General features: G+C 34.8%; 1 protein-coding gene across 2 annotated transcripts in view; it reads right to left on the bottom strand.

Moving 5' to 3' along the window:
- path (solute carrier family 36 member pathetic) overlaps positions 1-19,260 on the bottom strand; it is a 186,242-nt gene that overhangs the window by 156,323 nt on the left and 10,659 nt on the right. The window contains exon 1 of one of the 2 annotated variants that reach the window (XM_069832232.1): positions 617-761. The exons of the other annotated variant lie outside the window; for it this stretch is intronic. The gene's annotated coding sequence lies outside the window, so the exon portion shown is untranslated. Of the gene's footprint in view, positions 1-616; positions 762-19,260 lie in introns of those variants that run through there. 2 annotated transcript variants of the gene reach the window in all.

Below are 19,260 nucleotides of genomic sequence, written 5' to 3'. Positions count from 1 at the left end.
TTGACCTTGATTATAAAAAAATTACACGTTTATAATGTGTAACAAAAGAAGCACGATAGTTCACGTAAAATGACTAACGATTTCTATAATTAATTTTTCATTAACTCTTAAATAAGTTACAACTAATTTAGGATTACAGTAGCCTGTATTCTCTGATAATTTCTTATAACAAGGTAATATAATTAAAAACGATATTAAGACATATTGCCGCACATATTGCAAATTAATAATATCGTGGTAAATGTATACGTCAGAGTTATCGTATCTCCCTAAAAATAGAATTTCCGAATGAGTCTTAACGAGCATGGTGATTCTATTTTCAGTATAGCAATGCTTTACTTGTAAAAGGTTCAAGCACCAGACCTTAGATATTTTTGACTTCGCCACACATTCTCCTGTGCGAAATATTTCTTTTCCTAATGCCCATGCAAATCCTATCTGGTGAAACATGTGAAATGAGCCACGTAGGTACTTAAAAATCAAGAAACATCGATATTCACGAAATTATTAACCGAAGAAACACGGATGATCGTAAAATTAAGACAAACACTATAGTGTGAAAGTGACGAAATCTTTCAGGTTGATGTAACCATGGTTACAAAGAGAGCATACTAACCCTGATATGTGAAACTGCAGACATGTGACGATTCCGGCCTCGTGGAGAACTGCTTCCTCACACCACAACACGTGAATCGCTTTAGAGAACGAAACAACGCCGAAGGTATACAAAGCCGCTCTCGTGGGTGTGAGGCCGCAAAAAAGTCTTCAGCCAATCACGAGAAGGAATCGGAAGCCATGTTCCCCCATTCCGATCCCCGACTTTGAACGAGGCTAACCGACTGTGTACGGAAGGAAGAAAGGTTAGGAAATCGCACCGACTCGTGCCTAAAACCGGTCAATTGAGTAGATACGTGTCATAGGTAGGGGATGAATGGAGGGTAGCATAGAACTTACTACTACCGGTCACACGTGTAATATATTATAGTAACACGTCCACTGGGTACCGCGTACGTTTGTCATATATTATTTCAAAATGCCGTTGCTCCTGTTTCACGTCGATTTTAATTTATTACTATTATTGTAATTTTTTTTAACAAATATAACAACATTCATCAGTGGCGTCGCGTGACATTTTGACATAGGGATGCGATTTTTAAATGATTAAGATAAAGTAGTTTGCTTTCGTTATATGTGGGAGTTGCGTTCCTGAAAATAGCCGCTTATTGATGAATGTTTGAGTTGAATTTTCAAATTTTCTGTAGTAATGTCACGAGAGGTCTGAGATTTATCTGGAAAATCTCAGACCTCGAGTGACATTTGTTAGGACTATTTCGTGAATAAAATAAAAATGTAAATAATATATCCCCAAAATTCGATCACAAAATGTTAATAATTGTATATTTACGAATACTTAACCTATTCAGACATTGTGAAGTTGAAATACTCCACAGCCATCGTGATCTAATACAGGCCGTAAGGCAGACCACGTGACTCGCTTAACAGCTGATCGCGAAAGGCGGTCTTTCAACCATATGAATTAGTTGCAGTGCATGAAGAATAACATATATTTCTCTGAAATGCAGTGTAATTGCGTCAGTAAAATTTTAAACAGTGATTGTGAGACACTTGAGACACAATTTACTTGCAATTTAAGGTATAATATTATTTTTGGTGTGAAAATCACGTTGTTGCAGGCAAAGTTCGTATGTGTAATACCTGCCTTTATTTCGATTAAATATTGCGCCCTTATGTGGTTAAGTGAAATTTTGGTCTTATAAACAGTAGGCTAAATATGTGTAATAATATACACGTGAAAGTGAAACATTGACTGGCATGTGAAGTAAGTTGTTATTAGGCCTAAGTGCAGCGTTACCAATGTTACTCTTGTCTAATCCATTATTGCTAGTTTACCGTATTTGTCTTATTAAATTTAAATTATTGCGCCCTTTTTATTTGTGAATAACCTACATTATACGAGTAAATAATACGACGTTTGATAATATACACAATTTGAACTAAAAACGAGCTACATATAGTATATTACGAAAAATTATACCCTATAGTTTTCATTACTGTTACAGTATCTAGAATTGTAATTAGTTGAAATAAAGCACTCATGCTTCATTACGAAATTCTTGCACATTCATTTATGCACGTTTCAAGAATTTTCAGTTGCATCGCACGCATATTTTAATGTGTTGAAGTTATAGGTTATGTTTATTCTATCAGTAATATTCGCAATTATGCATTATAATTAAGCATAACGCTACGTATAACTTATAAATGCAATTTGTCTACACTTCAATTGTATTTATTCGTTTCAGACGGTACTCCAGTCTGAAGTCTGATTAGTTTAATATCTTACTAGGGCTAAACTAGCGCTGAGGTAGTTCCCTTCGTATTCATACATCTTGCATATACAAATTAGTTCGATTCGTTCAGGATTTTAATATGCCTTGCTTATAGGATCAAATGCATCTCCACAAAAAATAAATTCAACTGTTTTCAGTTCAGAAATTACCGGAACTATACCTCAGCGCTACTAAGTAATATAACGTATGTACATTTCATAGGAGGGACTGTGGTGAATTTTCTACCTATAAGTAAGGACGGTAACCGTGTTCTGAAGTTTACCCTAAAAATATATTCTTCTTTATTAAATCTCAAAACAGTTTTCGTTCTCAACTTTAGCCTAAAATGTTGACGCAGATAGGTTATGTTAACATGGTAAATTCTCTTCACATAAAAATAACACAGTTTTATTTATTATTCCTGCCACATTATGCAACACATAAATGGAACTTATGCACATATTACATTGGATAAAAATTTAATTGTATTATTTATTTGTTCCCTACTATACTGGGTTGTAATGAATTGTATTTATCTAATCTACCAGAATAACACACAACTGTACATACACTAATTTCATAGGAGGGACTGTGGTAAATTTCTACCTACAAGTAAGGAAGATAGATGTGCTAAATTAAAATCACAATATAAATAATTCTTCTTTAGTAAATCTCAAAATAGCTTCCATTCCAAACTTAAAATGTTGATGCAACCAGGTTATGTAAACATGTAAAACTCCGTTCACATTAAAATAACACAGTTTTGCAATTATTTCTGCAACATATTATGCAATAAGAAGTGTGAAGGGGTCTTATACACACATTACACTAAATAAAATTGAGCGCCGACACGCTATAAAGTAATATATTTAACTCAGCTCCGTATACTCAAATAGAAAAGCCCGACCCATCGAGTGACGTCACACAACCTGCATTACGGCCTGGTCTAGATCACGATGGCAGTGAATACTCGTAGGTAAATATCGATTACTGCAATAAAGAAATTCGATGTTATTATTCAGTAATGCCAATTGCAAAAAGCGAAATACAGGTTTAACAATGTTAATACATGTACTGCACTTTTCTCTTATTATTATAACAAATACATTTTCATTATCTGCTGAAATCATAATCTAATTTAACAGTAACAGTGGGGACAGCTATATACCAATGCTTATGTATTCACAGCGAGACATGTTGCTACACAGAAAGCCATCTCTGTATAGATAGGCCTAATTATAGTCCCGTTGCTCTAATTTCCGGCAGCCAATCGCGTTGTAGGTCGGCTACATTTAAACGTGTGCGTCTTGTGATTCGCTGATTCATTTCTTAAGGCTCAATAAATACTTAATATAATCGCCCGCCATTTTAGCTCTTCCGTTGGCGTTCGCAGAAAGCACACGAAGACGTTATTTGCCGCTCAATTATTTGCTGAATTACATTGCGTTTGATTTATTATCATAGGAGCTACGACATGATAATGTTTAACGGTGTGGCAAATAGATTCCTCGTATGGTAGCTCGGCATCGTAAGAACAAAAATGGCGAACGATACTACCTACCTAGACTTTATAGAACGTTCACTTTCTAAGACGTAAGCAAAGAGGCGGAGTCACGCCGGAAATAACAGCGTCGCGACTATAAAACACGAATTTTATTACGCCATACGGAAGGCAGTTTGATGAAAGACCTTATTATTACTATGCAAGGTCTTTGGGTTTGATATGCGATGATGTTACATAAATTTAAACATCTGACTTTCTATTAATTGTTTCATTTCATTCACAAAATACAAATTTTATAGGCTACAATTATAGGTTACATTACCTGTGGGAGCAGGACCAATGTCAGCTGTGCCTTGTTTCGACCGTTACTTACAATGAGTGCTACACGAAAGCATTTTTTATAGCTCGACAAACGCATTCTCGCTGTAGTGTGTAACGGAACTAAAGCTGCATCTACACAGTTCAATATTCCAATCGCGTATGCGTGCAATCTGGGAAGAATATTGAAAGAATCAAGTTTAAAAGGTACGTTCAATTAAGATGCATGAAGATTTTGTGTCTACATGGTGCGCCGTTTTGAACGTGGTCTTCACTGCGTAAATATATTAATTAATATTAAATATCAATCTTGCATTCATTGCTTTAAAGTTGAAAGAAAAGTTTAACCGTGTAGTTGCATCTTAATGTATTCATGATCATCAATTTACGGGGAAACAGTTGGCGACAACGACTAAACAAAAGAACGACCATGCGATAAATTGATAGCGATAAATCTACCTGCAAAAATTATCGCAAAGTGTGACTGTGATTGGTTGGAATTCAAAATTTCATTACACTCCATTGGTCGAAAATGGAATGACGTCATATAAACGAAATAGTCTTTATAATTTCCTTGTAGCATAAGTTATAAGGATATTTACCGAGCCGAAGCCTGGCCGTGTTTACATAAAACACGAAAGACGAAAGTGCATAGAACGGGACCGACTACGCTGTTGATAATACAGTAAATCAAAATAAGCTTCATAGTTTTCTTTTAGATTTAACATTATTTCTTGAGGGAGCGAATTTGCAAAGTGGTAAATTGTGTATGATCAAGCACACTCAAAAGTTTCAATTTGGAAGAAAACTTTTGAATACCGGTAATATCAACAACGTGCAGGATTTCATTGAACAATCGCCTATACACAGTTTTCTTATCCTCTCCAGGGATTGCATCCAGCCGTGATCTTTCAGACTGAGTATAATTTTCAGCAGCAAAATCATCCATGCGTTCCCAAATGTTGTTTTTTAAAACAGAATATCAGAGTGTGGGAATATTGCAGCGAATAATATTAGCAGAAAATAAAATCAAAATCCTTCTTGAAGATGAATGCATGGAGCGGAGTAAACTTAAGATGGTTTAGTCATATGACGAGGATGACAGAAGATAGATTTCCGAAGGATGGGTATGAATGGATGGGGAAAAGGAAGAGGGAGAGATCTAAATTGACATGGACACAAGGAATAATTAGAACAATGACAGAAAGAGGATTGGAAGATGGCGCATGGGAGAATAGAGAAGAGTGGAGAAAGGGTATAAAATCTTGAAAATTGGTACAAGAAGATATCCTGATCTAGGACATTTTACAACCCGATAATAAATAATTGTATTATTATTATTATTATTATTATTATTATCATCATCATCATCATCATCCAGAAATGCATATAGAGTGTTAGTTGGGAGACCGGAGGGAAAAAGACCTTTGGTGAGGCCGAGACGTAGATGGGAAGATAATATTAAAATGGATTTGAGGGAGGTGGGATATGATGATAGAGAATGGATTAATCTTGCTCAGGATAGGGACTGATGGCGGGCTTATGTGAGGGCGGCAATGAACCTTCGGGTTCCTTAGAAGCCATTTGTAAGTAAGTATTATTATTATTATTATTATTATTATTATTATTATTATTATTATTATTATTATTATTATTATTATTTAAACCCGTCTCTACCCGCATCCAATTGGACCAGAATAAATATATTTATTTTATGGACGGGTTTCCTCTATTACACTATACTCACTAGTACAATAATGTAGGAATCTGTGATGCACTGAACTACATGACATATCCTCAACGTGTGTACAAACATAACAATCATAACATAAAAAGTGGCAGGTTATTCATGGAATCCCTATAATTGCGTGAAACGTTTATGCTCTTCATGATTGTTATTGTGAGCATGGTTGGAATTGTAAGGATGTTTGGCATTTGAAATAAAAGTTTGATATTTCTTTTCATTTCTATCTTCATACACCCACATTAAATTTAACAAGGCGGAGCCTTCTCGTTGACTACTTCATAATCGCTTCCTCATTCCATGAGGCCTAGTCTGCAGACAACAATGCAATTGATAGTCGAAACGATTCACACATCAATATGACGCCAATGAGTTGTTTGAAATTGTAATGAATAATAATAGTAATAATAATAATAATAATAATAATAATGATGTCATTATAGAGAATTGGATTTATTTAGGAATTAATATTAATATTAATTGGTGCAAGAAGATGTCCTGATCTAGGACATTTTACAACCTGATAATAAATAATAATTGTATTATTATTATTATTATTATTATTATTATTATTATTATTATTATTATTATTATTATTATTTTTATTTATTTTTTTTATTTAAAAACTGGGACTTGAGGTACAGATTTTGCTGGGTGAATTATATCTGAGGATAAATTAACTTAATCTTAAATACAATAGTATGCATTTCCACACAGTTTGTACGATTGTAGCTCTGAAATTGATATCGAAGTCCATCTGACAGTTGCAGGTGTTCAGTGACCTTTCCACAGATATGATTATTAGTTACTGTTATTTTTCATTGATCGCAGCGTTACAAATCGCTAGATCTAAAATGGGAATTTTACAAACTGTATGACATGTTTGTACGAATGTAGCTGCGAAATTGATATCAAAGTTCATTGGACAATTGCAGGTGTTCAGTGACCTTTCCAACAGATATAATTGTTACTATTGTATCCATCGATTGCAGCGTTACAAATCGCTGAATTCTAGACCTAAAATTGGAATTTTGCAAACTGTATAATATGTTTGTACTGTACGATTGTAGCTGTGAAATTGATATCAAAGTCTATTGGACAGTTACAAGTGTTCAGTGACCTTTCCACAGATATGATAATTACCAGGGAAAGGATTTATATGTAAATACATATTTACTTATAAAGCTAATATAATTTATATTTTGCATTATCTTTATGTTTCACAATGTGTAGGGTTGAAAAATCCTACTTTTATTTTCCATATTTTTCCATATTTTAGAGTTTAGTACATATTTTCGTTAATTTCCATATATTTTCCATATTTCATATAAAACAGTCCATATTATATTAGGTTTAACAATAAAACAAAACAAAATTCCATTAACTTTTAAAAATACATTTCAACAATAGAGATTTAAACACATGTTCAGTAATCCCTTTAACATCAGAGTTATTTGAAAATTAGCAGTCCTATCAACAATGGGAAAGTAAGTTACAAAACTGTATTAATTTAATTTAAAATTTTTAACAGACTTCAGTTGTGCAGCTCAACAGTTAAATGCCAGTCAGAGTACACATAGGTTCAGTTTTGTAAATCATACTATAAAGACGGTAAATATGCCAAAAGTACGTCATTCAGTCAATTTAAAATCAAAACTAACAAGTTACATTTCAGAATTTAAAGAAGATGGTTTATCAACTGACAATAAAATATTATTTTGTAATTTGTGTCAGTGTGCAGTATCATCTACACAAAAGTTCCTGGTGCAACAACACATTACAACTAGTAAACATCAGGCCAACAAACAACTAAATTCCAAGCAGAGACAATTGTTTTTAACACAACCAACAACATCGAATGTAAGATCTGAGTTTAACATCGACCTGTGCCGTTCTCTCATCTCTGCTGATATTCCTCTCTACAAACTAAAGAATAAGGTCTTCAGGGAATTCCTTGAAAAATATACTCAACATACAATCCCGGATGAGTCAACACTTAGGAAGACGTATGCTCCATCCATCTACGATGAGACAATACAGAAGATAAGAGATGAAATTAAAGATAGTTCAATTTGGGTTTCCATTGATGAGACTCCCGACAAAGAAGGTAGACTTGTTGGTAATGTAGTTATCGGTTTGTTAAGTGAACAATATTCTGAACGAATTCTTTTACATTGTGATGTTCTAGAAAAGTGCAATAACAAAACTATAGTTAAACTGTTCAACGAAGCTATGGGTATCCTGTGGCCAAAGGGTATTATGTACGATAATGTGTTATTCTTTATTAGCGATGCTGCCCCTTATATGGTCAAAGCTGGACAAGCATTATCTGTTGTATATCCTAAATTGACTCATTTTACTTGTGTGGCGCATGCATTTCATCGTGTGGCAGAAGTGGTCAGAGACAATTTCCCTAAAGTAGATTTGTTGATTTCATCAGTGAAAAAAGTATTTCTCAAAGCTCCCAGTAGAGTTAACGTGTTGAAAGAAATGTACCCTGAAATTCCATTGCCACCAAAGCCAATTTTAACTAGATGGGGTACATGGCTAGAAGCAGTTGAATATTATGCCGAACATATAGACTCTATTAACAATGTTCTCCTTGCATTGGACTCTGAAGATGCAGTCTCAATTGATACTGCGAAAACAGTTACCTGTGACATAAGTGTGAAGAATGACTTAGCTCACATTCAGCATACATTTTCATGCATCATAAAAACGCTCAAAAGTCTCCAAAATAGGCACCTTTCACTATCTGAAAGTTTTGAAATTATAAATAGTACTGTGGAACAACTGAATCGTGGTAGAGGTAAAGTTGCAGATGCAGTAAGAGCTAAGGTGGACACTGTACTTTCAAAAAACCCTGGATATGAAGAACTACAAAAGGTTGTTGCTGTGATGAGTGGTGAATCAACAGTGAAGATTAACTTGGACTTATCCCCAGCAGACATTGTGAAATTGAATTATGTACCAGTTACTTCTTGTGACGTCGAACGCTCTTTTAGTCAGTATAAATCTATCCTCAGAGACAATAGAAGAAGATTCACTTTTCAGCACTTGAAAGAAATGTTTGTAACCTATTGTTATGGTAACAGACAATAAAAATTGTGTTTTGTTGAAACTACATTGGAAGATAAGGTACGTCCATTATATTTTTTGTTTAGTTTGATTAAAATGTACCAATATTTAACGTACATAGTCATTTTTTTATAATTTTAAGTCCATATTTAATTCCATATTTTGGTAAAAATCCATATTTAATTCCATATTTTGGTAAAAATAACTACATATATATTTACATATTTCATATATTTTTAGTCCATATAAATCCGTTCCCTGATAATTACTATTGTTTTAATTGATTGCAAGGTTACAAATCGCTAATTTGTAGGTCTAAAATTGGAATGTTACGAACTTCGAATAGCGTTTATTAATTGTGTACAGAAGCGTTCATTAGCATTCCCGGTCGAAGTCTATATCGACTTTTATCGTCTTACAAGGACTTCGCTCGGGAAACAAAAGACATGCCGACAGAAGGCATTGTAAACCCTACTATTGTTCTGTAATCATAATAGCGTTCAGCTTGTTTGTCTAGGCTTTGAATAAACTATCTAAATTCAGAATAAATGTGAGAAAAAAATATCATGTTTTATATATCTGATGTGACGCGTGGACACACCGTAGCAATGTGGGAAGCAGAACGTCTTTCTATAAATCAGATAGTAAATGCCATCCATAGAGATGTGAGGACTATACATCGATTGTAGCAATGAAAACATCCATGGATAAAGAAGTCCGTGGTATAGCATGATTAAATGTAGGAAGTGTGCTATTTTAGTGTTTTGTTCTTGTTAATGTTATAAAATATAAGTGTATGAATAATTTAAAATCAATTAAAATAAAATACCGTAATGAAGTAAAATATCCTATGAATCGTATTCAGATAATTTATAACTTAAGTAAAAACTCCAACTTCTTTTAATAAAATTATAAATAATCCCTTTTTATGTAATTGAGGATGTAGCTGCAATAAGGGCCCATGCTCCAAAATGCTGTTCTGAGATATACAGGGTGATTCACGAGGAAAGGTAAAAAATTTAGGATACGATATCTTAGGTCATTTTGAGTGAAAAAGTTCATATGAACATAGGTCCGTTTTCGAACGATGGCGGAGCTAGATGCATTTTTTTGGTAAAACGTCTCGCCCCAATGTGAATCAGACGTTACCATATGCTGCTGACGTGAGACAAGGTCAAGGTCGCAATGAATGACGTAACATTGGAATCTGCATTGTGAGCGATATAGATAAGAGAAGAGAAACAAACCGGGCGGTGGGACATTACAAATGTCACAACAAATACGCTATCACGTATCACTTCACAGCAGTTCAGTCAGCTACCTACAGTACAGTAGTTATACAGGTACAGTTATCGGAAGTGTTAAGTTGTGTTTTTCAAGATGCCTTATAAATTTTCGACTACAGAATACGCCGATATTGTGTATGTTTATGGTTTGTGCGATGGAAGTTCCTTGCGTGCCGTCGCTGAATATGAACGACGTTTTCCGAGCAGAAGGGTACCATATCGAAGAGTATTTACTGTCTATGGGTTTGGATGAAAGACTTGGTATAGCAAAGGAACGGGGAAACGAGAGAGGCGCTAATCGACAGTATTTTGGATGCGGCATAAAGACAGCTACGTGCAACTCTCCCGGAGCGCGATTCACGCCCGAGCGCAACAGTGCATTGAAGCAGAAGGAGGTACCTTTGAAAATGTGCGAAAACATCGACCCCGACTTCTAGAATATTAGGTATGTATGCATATGTGAATATAAACTTTAAATTTGTCCGTAATCAGTCTCTAAATACGAGTTAGTACAATGGAATCTCAGAGGTTTTTGTGAAATAAAAGAGCCATATCTTCGTAACCTTTCGAAAACGGACCTATATATTCATATGAACTTTTTTACTCAGAATGACTTGAGAATTCACATCCTAAATTTTTTACCTTTCCTCGTGAATCACCCTGTATAGTTGAAATTTTCAAAAACAGTGCAGGGCTTATGAAACATATTAAAGTAAACAGGTTTATCAGCATTACTGTTCAACATTTCTCAACGAAACTTTGTGGGTATAGCAAAGAAACTACGGAGAATCGATTTATGCATTCTCCGGAAAAAGGGCCTATGGGGCTTTGGGCCCTTATTGCAGCTACATCCTCAATTCAGAAAATTAACGGAAGAAGAAGTTGAAAATAAAGTACGTACGACACAAATAGTAATCTCATATGTAGCGCGATAAAGAAACTTTATTTTGAAAGTAGTAACATAGGCTATAATAACGAGAAGGCCTATCTTTCACCCTTATTACAAAGATTTCATAATATGCGGGAAATATTATTATTCAAGATAGGTTCATATCGTAGCAACTGCATGCACGTCGCACATTTTGTACGTACATTTGCAGAAAATTTGTGTGTCTTTCTTGTGCCGTAGCTATCTCTAGCCTTCGTTGTACAGTCAGTCAATCAGCGCCATTATCAGCAGCTACATCCGACATACATTATTAGCATGTTGTCTGTTACATCATAAAGGTTACTTGAAATGTCTGACGTGTAACATTGCTATGATAGATGCTTTAACAATAGGTGCAATTATCATGTAATACCTTCCCGTTATTTCATCGTGTTTCATGGCATTTTTATTTCTGTAGCTTTCACTTCATCTTACAAGTTAGGCAATGTTTTGCGTCTATTTCCACATAGAATCTACCTTTATTGTATTATTTATTTATTTATTTATTTTATAGATTTATTTTTACTGGCAGAGTTAAGGCCATAATATCCTATAATGTATATAGACCTATTTATGTTCTTGCCGTTAATTTTCCGTTCGTCTTTTTTCTTTTGAAAAACGTATGTTCTCGGAATTAGTAACGGACTTAATATTAATAATACTCGGAGTGATAAATAAAAAACCACTGTTACTAGTACAACAGCTCTGTTTACGTTCACGCGCCCTGCCCTATCTTACGTTGGGTCAATGCAAGGGGCATGAAACAGTCAGGAGACTATAGTCGCGACGCTGTTATTCCCGGCGTGACTCCTCCTCTTTGCTTACGTCTTAGGAAGTGAAGGCTCTATAAAGTCTAGGTAGGTAGTATCGTTCGCCATTTTTGTTCTTTCGTTGCCGAGCTACCAGACGAGGAATCTATTTGCCACACCGTTAAACATTATCATGTCGTAGCTCCTATGATAATAAATCAAATGCACTGTAATTCAGCAAATAATTGAGCGGCAAATAACGTCTCCGTGTGCTTTCTGCGAACGCAAACGAAAGAGCCAAAATGGCGGGCGATTATATTAAGTATTTATCGAGCCTTAAGAAATGTATTTATTTATTATTTTGCTAATAATTGTAACATTATAATATATACACAAAATCTTTAGCTCGCCCCTGAAAGAGTAGAACTCGTGCTCAGGGGCGGATTCCTGAATTGAAATTAATAATTATACAATACAATTTGTCTTATGTCTACTATGCAATTATAGTATATAAATTTAAATTTACAATTTTTCAATTTTTATAAAATCAATACATAACTCTTTAAATTTAATACTAGAACTATTAGAATTGACAAGATTAGGATATTTAAATACACTCAGGGACAAAAGAACCGGACACTTTAATATTTGCTGGTATTTTGCAAAACATTATCTTCTCATACAATATTATGGTAGCCATCTGTTGTTATGGAGACGTGTATACATTGTTGATTGTTTTTTGTTTTATAAAAAAGCCATTACAACCAAATATTCCAATTTTGCTTTCGGAGTCTCAGCTATAACAATTTTGTCTCAACCATTTTGTACTTCATTATCGTTATCATTCGTTATTTCTTTATTTTTACATTTTCTGTGTTTAAGTGGGGTTGTAACATTTGTCTTAAACCAAGATGCGACCTGAAGATGTGGCTCGAGCTGTAGCCCTTTACGATGATGGACGCAGTGTACGTTACATTGCAAATGTTATGAATATGGCTAGAAGCACAACCCATGATGCCATAAAACAGTATAGAGAGACCCTAGAATATACCAGAAGACCAGGTTTGGGTCGTCCAAGAGCTACAAATCCAAATGAAGACAGGTATATGGTGTTGAGAGTTCTTAGGGAGCGCAACCTGCCAGCTACTAGTGTAGCCCAGCAATTTGTTAACATGCATTTTTTTTTATTTATTTATTGAACAACATGCTCCATTACATAGTAATACTACATGTTTTAGATTTTCAGTTTCCTACGATAAATATACATTTGGATACATTAATATTACCTAAGGAAGATAGAGAATTAATACAAATACATATAATGGCTTAACCTAATTAAAAAGAAAAGAAAGTATATATACATGATTGGAATATATTGCAATTGTGAGTATTTTGAACAAATTGGTAATATTATAAAAGTTGAATGATAAATATGTGTAACCTAGCAATAAATGGATTCCTACAATTGTTCAAAATCTATTGAATTGATGAAGGTAATGAATGGTTGGAGATGAAATTTTATAAGCTGATATTTGTTAGGTGGCCAACTTGCTGTCTTCGAGATGCTGTTTCTTAGAATTCCCCTTTGTTTTCTTAATATTGTGCAGTCATACAGCAAGTGATCTGTAGTCTGACCTCCACTATTACACGGACATGTTGCACTCTCCAGTAACTTGAATCGATGGAGGTAGGCTCTATTCATCCCGTGTCCTGTCACCATTGACGTGAAGATGCCTGTAATATTTAATTCCATCTTAAGCCGCTCTTTTACATTAGGGAAATAGGATTTTGTTATCGCTGCCTTTGTGGTGTCGTCCCATTCTTTTTGCCATTTTAGTTTTCCTTCTTCTTCTATTTCACTTTGAATTATACTTTTCGGAATTTTGTCATAACATACTGTTGCATCCTTGTTTCGTGCCGCTGCCTTCGCTAGTCGATCCGCAAGTTCATTACCGTATGTTCCGACGTGGGCTTTGATCCAGAAGAATTCTATCGTCCAGTTTACTTTCTCCAAAATTAAGACTTTCTTCCTGATTTCTTCTATAAGATATTTGTATGGACGCCCAATTTCGGCCAAAACAGTTAGAAGGAGGTTGAAAGCAAGTGGACTGATATCAAGTAGACCTGCAACTGGTCCCAGACTTCTCGGGATGCATCGAGTTGAACGACTGCGTTTTGCAAATGATCACAGGGACTGGAGAAATGGACAGTGGAGCTGTGTTCTATTCACCCATGAGTCCCGTTTCAATCTGTGCTCACCTGATGGACGTGAAAGAGTTTGGAGAAGGAGGGGAGAACGATTTTCACAGTGTTGCATTTCCGAAAATGTGCCGTATGGAGGTGGTGGAGTGATGGTTTGGGCAGGAGTGTGTACGGATGCTCGTACAGAGTTGGTTTTTGTTGAAAATGGATGACTAACAGCTGATAGGTATATAAATGAATGTTTGGCTGATCATGTTCTGCCATTTGGCCAATTTGTAGGCGATGATTTTGTTTCAATGCATGATAATGCACGGCCGCATATTGCCCATGCGGTCGGAGATTATCTGCAAGAAGTGGGAATCCATGTTCTTCCATGGCCAGCAAGGAGTCCAGACATGAACCCAATTGAACACGTGTGGGACATGCTGGGACGGCTTGTTAAGAATAGACGACCGAGACCAGAATCGTTACAAGAGTTGAGGCGAGCACTTGGCGAAGAATGGGAACTTATTCCTCAAGAAGACATTGCTAACCAAATTGAGAGCATGCCAAGACGTATGGATGCAGTTATTCAAGCCAGAGGGGGTAATACCCGTTACTAAAAAGAGTTTTTAATGTTTAAGGCACCATAAAATGAAAAGCAGTTAGACCAAACGATGCCATAGTTATACTCCTTTTGTAATTTTTTGTAAATTTTCTCATCAGAGATTTTTTTTTTTCAAATGTTGTCGTATAAGGTGCTAAATGAAACATTATTTTGTTTAAATGGGTTTTGTTTCATTTTGAAATAATTGGCAACAAAATACAAGCAAATATAGAAGTGTCCGGTTTTTTTTTTGTCCCTGAGTGTATAAATTTGTTATATATTCTTGGGCCTAAATTACTACTATGATTAAATACTGTAACAGTGTTGCATTTTGGTTGAAACAATCTTAAAGGATTCATACCTTTTCTTTCATAACTATGAGAATACAATTCAAAATGATTTAGATTTTTATGTATGAATTTTATTAATACAATATAATACGTTTAAATGTAAAAGACCTTCAACGCGATTGAGTGCCGGAAATTAGAGCGACGGGACTATAGTAACCACTCCCTCCGTATTCGTTCGCGCGTTGGGAACACGAGTTTGACAGGCGTGCTGTATAAGAATTCTGTGAATGCACACAAGGAAGAAAAAAGGTTACCGAACTGTACTGCTATTGCTTTGCAGTGATATAATTTAAAAAAACGATTTGGTTGGATCTGCGAACTAGTCAACGAGTCAAGGTGATTAGCGCCTGTCTGTCCTCTGCTACCAGCAAATGTCAGTAGACTACATTCTTTTGACAGTCTGCAGCAGCCGTCTTCACCATCGTTCGTCAGATGTTTCATAACGATTGTCGAATTCGCGACTGTCAATTTTCTGTTTACGAAAGAACTCCTTCATCAACACTGATAAATAATTGACGATCGTCAATTTGACGAATCTTTTCATCAAGTACGAGAATGAATTAATGAATGTTTAGGAAGGCCGTGTATTTTAGTATTTTAATAGAAGCAAATATTATGATTCAGAAGTGTCCTGTTGGGGGCTTAAATCTCACGATGGAAGTTGTATCCTCATAGAAGTTCCTTAGTTTGCCGCATTGGGTCGGAGTGTGGTAACTGTGTTACAATGGGAATGATGGGAAGGAATCGGTTGTGTTGCCAATCTGACTGTTTTAAACAGACATTATGAATATCCATTAGACAGGATTTGTCACTTTTATAACATGTTATTATTTGTTAAGCCAAAAATCGTTATGTATAGTGTGCATATTGTGGTAATTTATACTGATGAACCATTACGCTCCTTTGGGGGTTTGATAGGAAAAATACTAATAATAATATTGTTTGTATGATAAGTAGAACCTGGTTATCTCAACACAAAAAACTAGTTTTCTGTATCATAGGAGCAGAGAATCCACGAAAAAAAAAAGTAATAAATAGTGGAGGTATAAAGCAAATTATTTTTATGCTCGACCATGCCGAAATGTAGTAATTATATACCTGGTAGCAGCCCTTTAATGGACCTCATTAAAGTACACCTATTCATTAAAGTTCAGGTGTTCCACCAATCAGAAAATACCATTATAGCAATATGAAAGCGCAAGTATCGATTATTCTCGGATATTCTGTGTAATTTAAGTGGTTGCGATTTGCAGTTCTCAGTTGATTAGATGTGTCGCGCTCCTGTTTCAAACATTTGTCCACTTATTGCTCATGAGAGAAAACACCATCTCTCTCTCTCTGTCTGCCAGCATTACTACCCGGTAAGCTTAGAACAAAATTCACCAGTTTTTCCAAATTTACAATATTAACATTTTATATTGTAACCTGATCAGCACTGAAATCCATTTCTGCCAAGCATTTACCTTCTATAGAGACTGCACATTTTATTGCATCTCTAGAACAACAAAATTCATCATGTAAATCATCATTCACGGCAAAATTAAATGTTCGAAATAAAGCTTCTACAATATGAAAAAAATAAGGAAGGAAAATGCTGGAAGAGAAGAAAAATACGGGAGCCGTGAGACTATTGAAAATTATTGCCAAATACGGGAGATCCCGGGAAATTCGGGAGATTTGGCAACGCTACATAAAGCCCACCGACATAGAAAAGAAGTTATTAAAATTCCGAAGACTTTAGGAACGATGAAAAAAAACTATAATAAGAAAGACGAAACCTGACATAACTTAAAAGTTTTATAAATCTGTGGCCATTGCTCACAGCAACACAAAAGAGAAGGAAATGTAACTTCACTGACATGCAAAAATCATCGCTTTCAATTATTTTATCTCATTTGATGTATCGGATGTATTACATTATAACAGCAACTTTTACTAATCTTTTTAGCGAAATAATACTCCCTTGACTGTACGTATAACTTAATTGTTACATGACGGAATTGGGGTTATTTAGCCACATATGGGCCTACAATGAAACAATACGCAAAACCCTTGAAAAATAAATTTACTCTATATCTTCAAGGCAAGGAAATCTTAAAAATTATACACTATTTGCAATTCTAAAAGTGTGATCGTGAAAAAAAATTGTATGCATTACAGATGTGTTAAGTGCGTAATAGAAACTCTGAAATAGGAAAGACGAGACGAGACCGCCATTGTATCGCAATATAGCCATTTTGTGTCCGCAGAGTGATAAAGCAGGTAAATTTTCATGTAAGACTTCAGAATGAAATCACTTTCTGATTTTTTTATTTCGTGGTCATAGAATTAGTATACAATAACAGTAACACTCGTGTTACATCACACCATCCACACCACGCTCACGTGAACGGCCAATTTGTATTTGACAGGATTAGATAACAACTGATAAATTGATAACAGTACTCATTGACCGACAATGACAGTTACAGACGAGATTTCGTTTTTATCGCACATCCGTAGTTGGAAACGTTTATAAACATCACAAAAGTTAAATGTTAAATATTTTAATGAACAAGTTAATGAACATGAGTTTTATTGCTAACTGGACCGCCATTAGGGATGTGCGAAGTGTGACCAAGGGTCATAGCGCCTCGCTATTTTATTTAAGAAATTAATAGATTAATATACACAGCAATTAAAAAGTTCATGCAGAAATTTTGCAGATTTTTTTTTGTCAGACATGTGGTCGGACTTTTTAAGATCCAGTTGAACATGGGATAAGCACATCGAATACATATGCACAAAGCTATCAAGAGTTTTATATTTGTTAAAGAAATGAACGACTTGCGTTTCTCAAAATTATTTAAGATGTGCCTACTTTTCTTTCTTTCAGTCGTTAATCCGATATGCCCTAATTTTCTGGGGAAATGGAACCAAAATTGGAAGCGTCTTGATTTTACAAAAGAAAGCCATTAGAATTTTATGTAAATCAAACTATCTGGAACATTGTTGACCACTTTTCAGACAATCACGGATTTTAACAATCATAAATTTGTATAGGCCTATATATATATATATATATATATATATATATATATATATATATGATCTAGTACTTTACACTCGACAAAATATCGACAATTACTCATTAGTGGCCAATATACATGATCATGAAATTAGAAATAGTGAACAAATTAATATTCCATATTGTAGATTACACAAGAGCAACACAAACTTTTTAATTATGGGGATGAAATTATATAATAAGCTCCCCAGTCAATATTATAAATTACCAATCAATAGCTTCAAAACTAGATTTTACAATTGGTTATTAAATAATCCTTTTTATTCTGTTGCTGAGTTTTTCAACACAAATTTGTATGAAATTGTATTTTAATAAATAAGTTTAATTGCAATTTAGTTAGTTTTCTTTAATTTAAAAGGTTCAAATTATTTCATGTTTTCATTGTATTATTTAAATTTTACTGTTTTCTTTTATTAGTGTTTTAAAAATGTATTTATATGTTTTTCAATGTATTGTGACGAAGCCTGAAACTGTATGTCTAATGGCCAAATAAATTGAATTGAATTGAATTGCGTCATTAGCCCGCTAGGTAGGGTTTCCAGAATGCAGGGTTCCATACGTACGATTCTAATCGTACGCATACGAATACAGTGAAACCTCTCCTTACGGACACTCCTCATATACGGGCAGATTTTTATGTCCTAACAAATAATATAGAAATAATGATAAATTTAACTCTCGTTTACGGACACTCTCAGACACGGACACGGACAGCTGTTTCACAGTCCTAAAGCTTGCTTTACCTCCTGACTGCGGACAGAACTTGGATTTCAAGACCTAATGCGTTACAAAAATGGAAAATTTAGTTTTGAGAACTGTACAGAAATCCCTTAACATGAAAGAAGACAATAAGTGTCTCGCAGGCTACCACTAGCCCAGCCGGCTACCCCTTGTTAGCTGGAAGCGGGCGGATAAACACAGTCATAAAATTTAACCTGTCTGATGGTCAAAGGTTCCCGCGATCGTGAAATTGTATTCGACACATGATAGGATTAGTAGGATTATTCTCTTCACTTCAATCAGTTGTTCTGTTTCGAGAGACATGGCACCTGGACGTAAAGGTTAAGTTGAAAACTGTAAATTACAGTACTGCATAA

Source organism: Periplaneta americana, chromosome 8 (genome assembly GCF_040183065.1).
Source record: "Periplaneta americana isolate PAMFEO1 chromosome 8, P.americana_PAMFEO1_priV1, whole genome shotgun sequence".
Lineage (NCBI taxonomy): Eukaryota > Metazoa > Arthropoda > Insecta > Blattodea > Blattidae > Periplaneta > Periplaneta americana.
The sequence above is the reverse complement of the archived record's forward strand: the minus strand, read 5'-3'. Positions and strand labels throughout refer to the sequence as shown.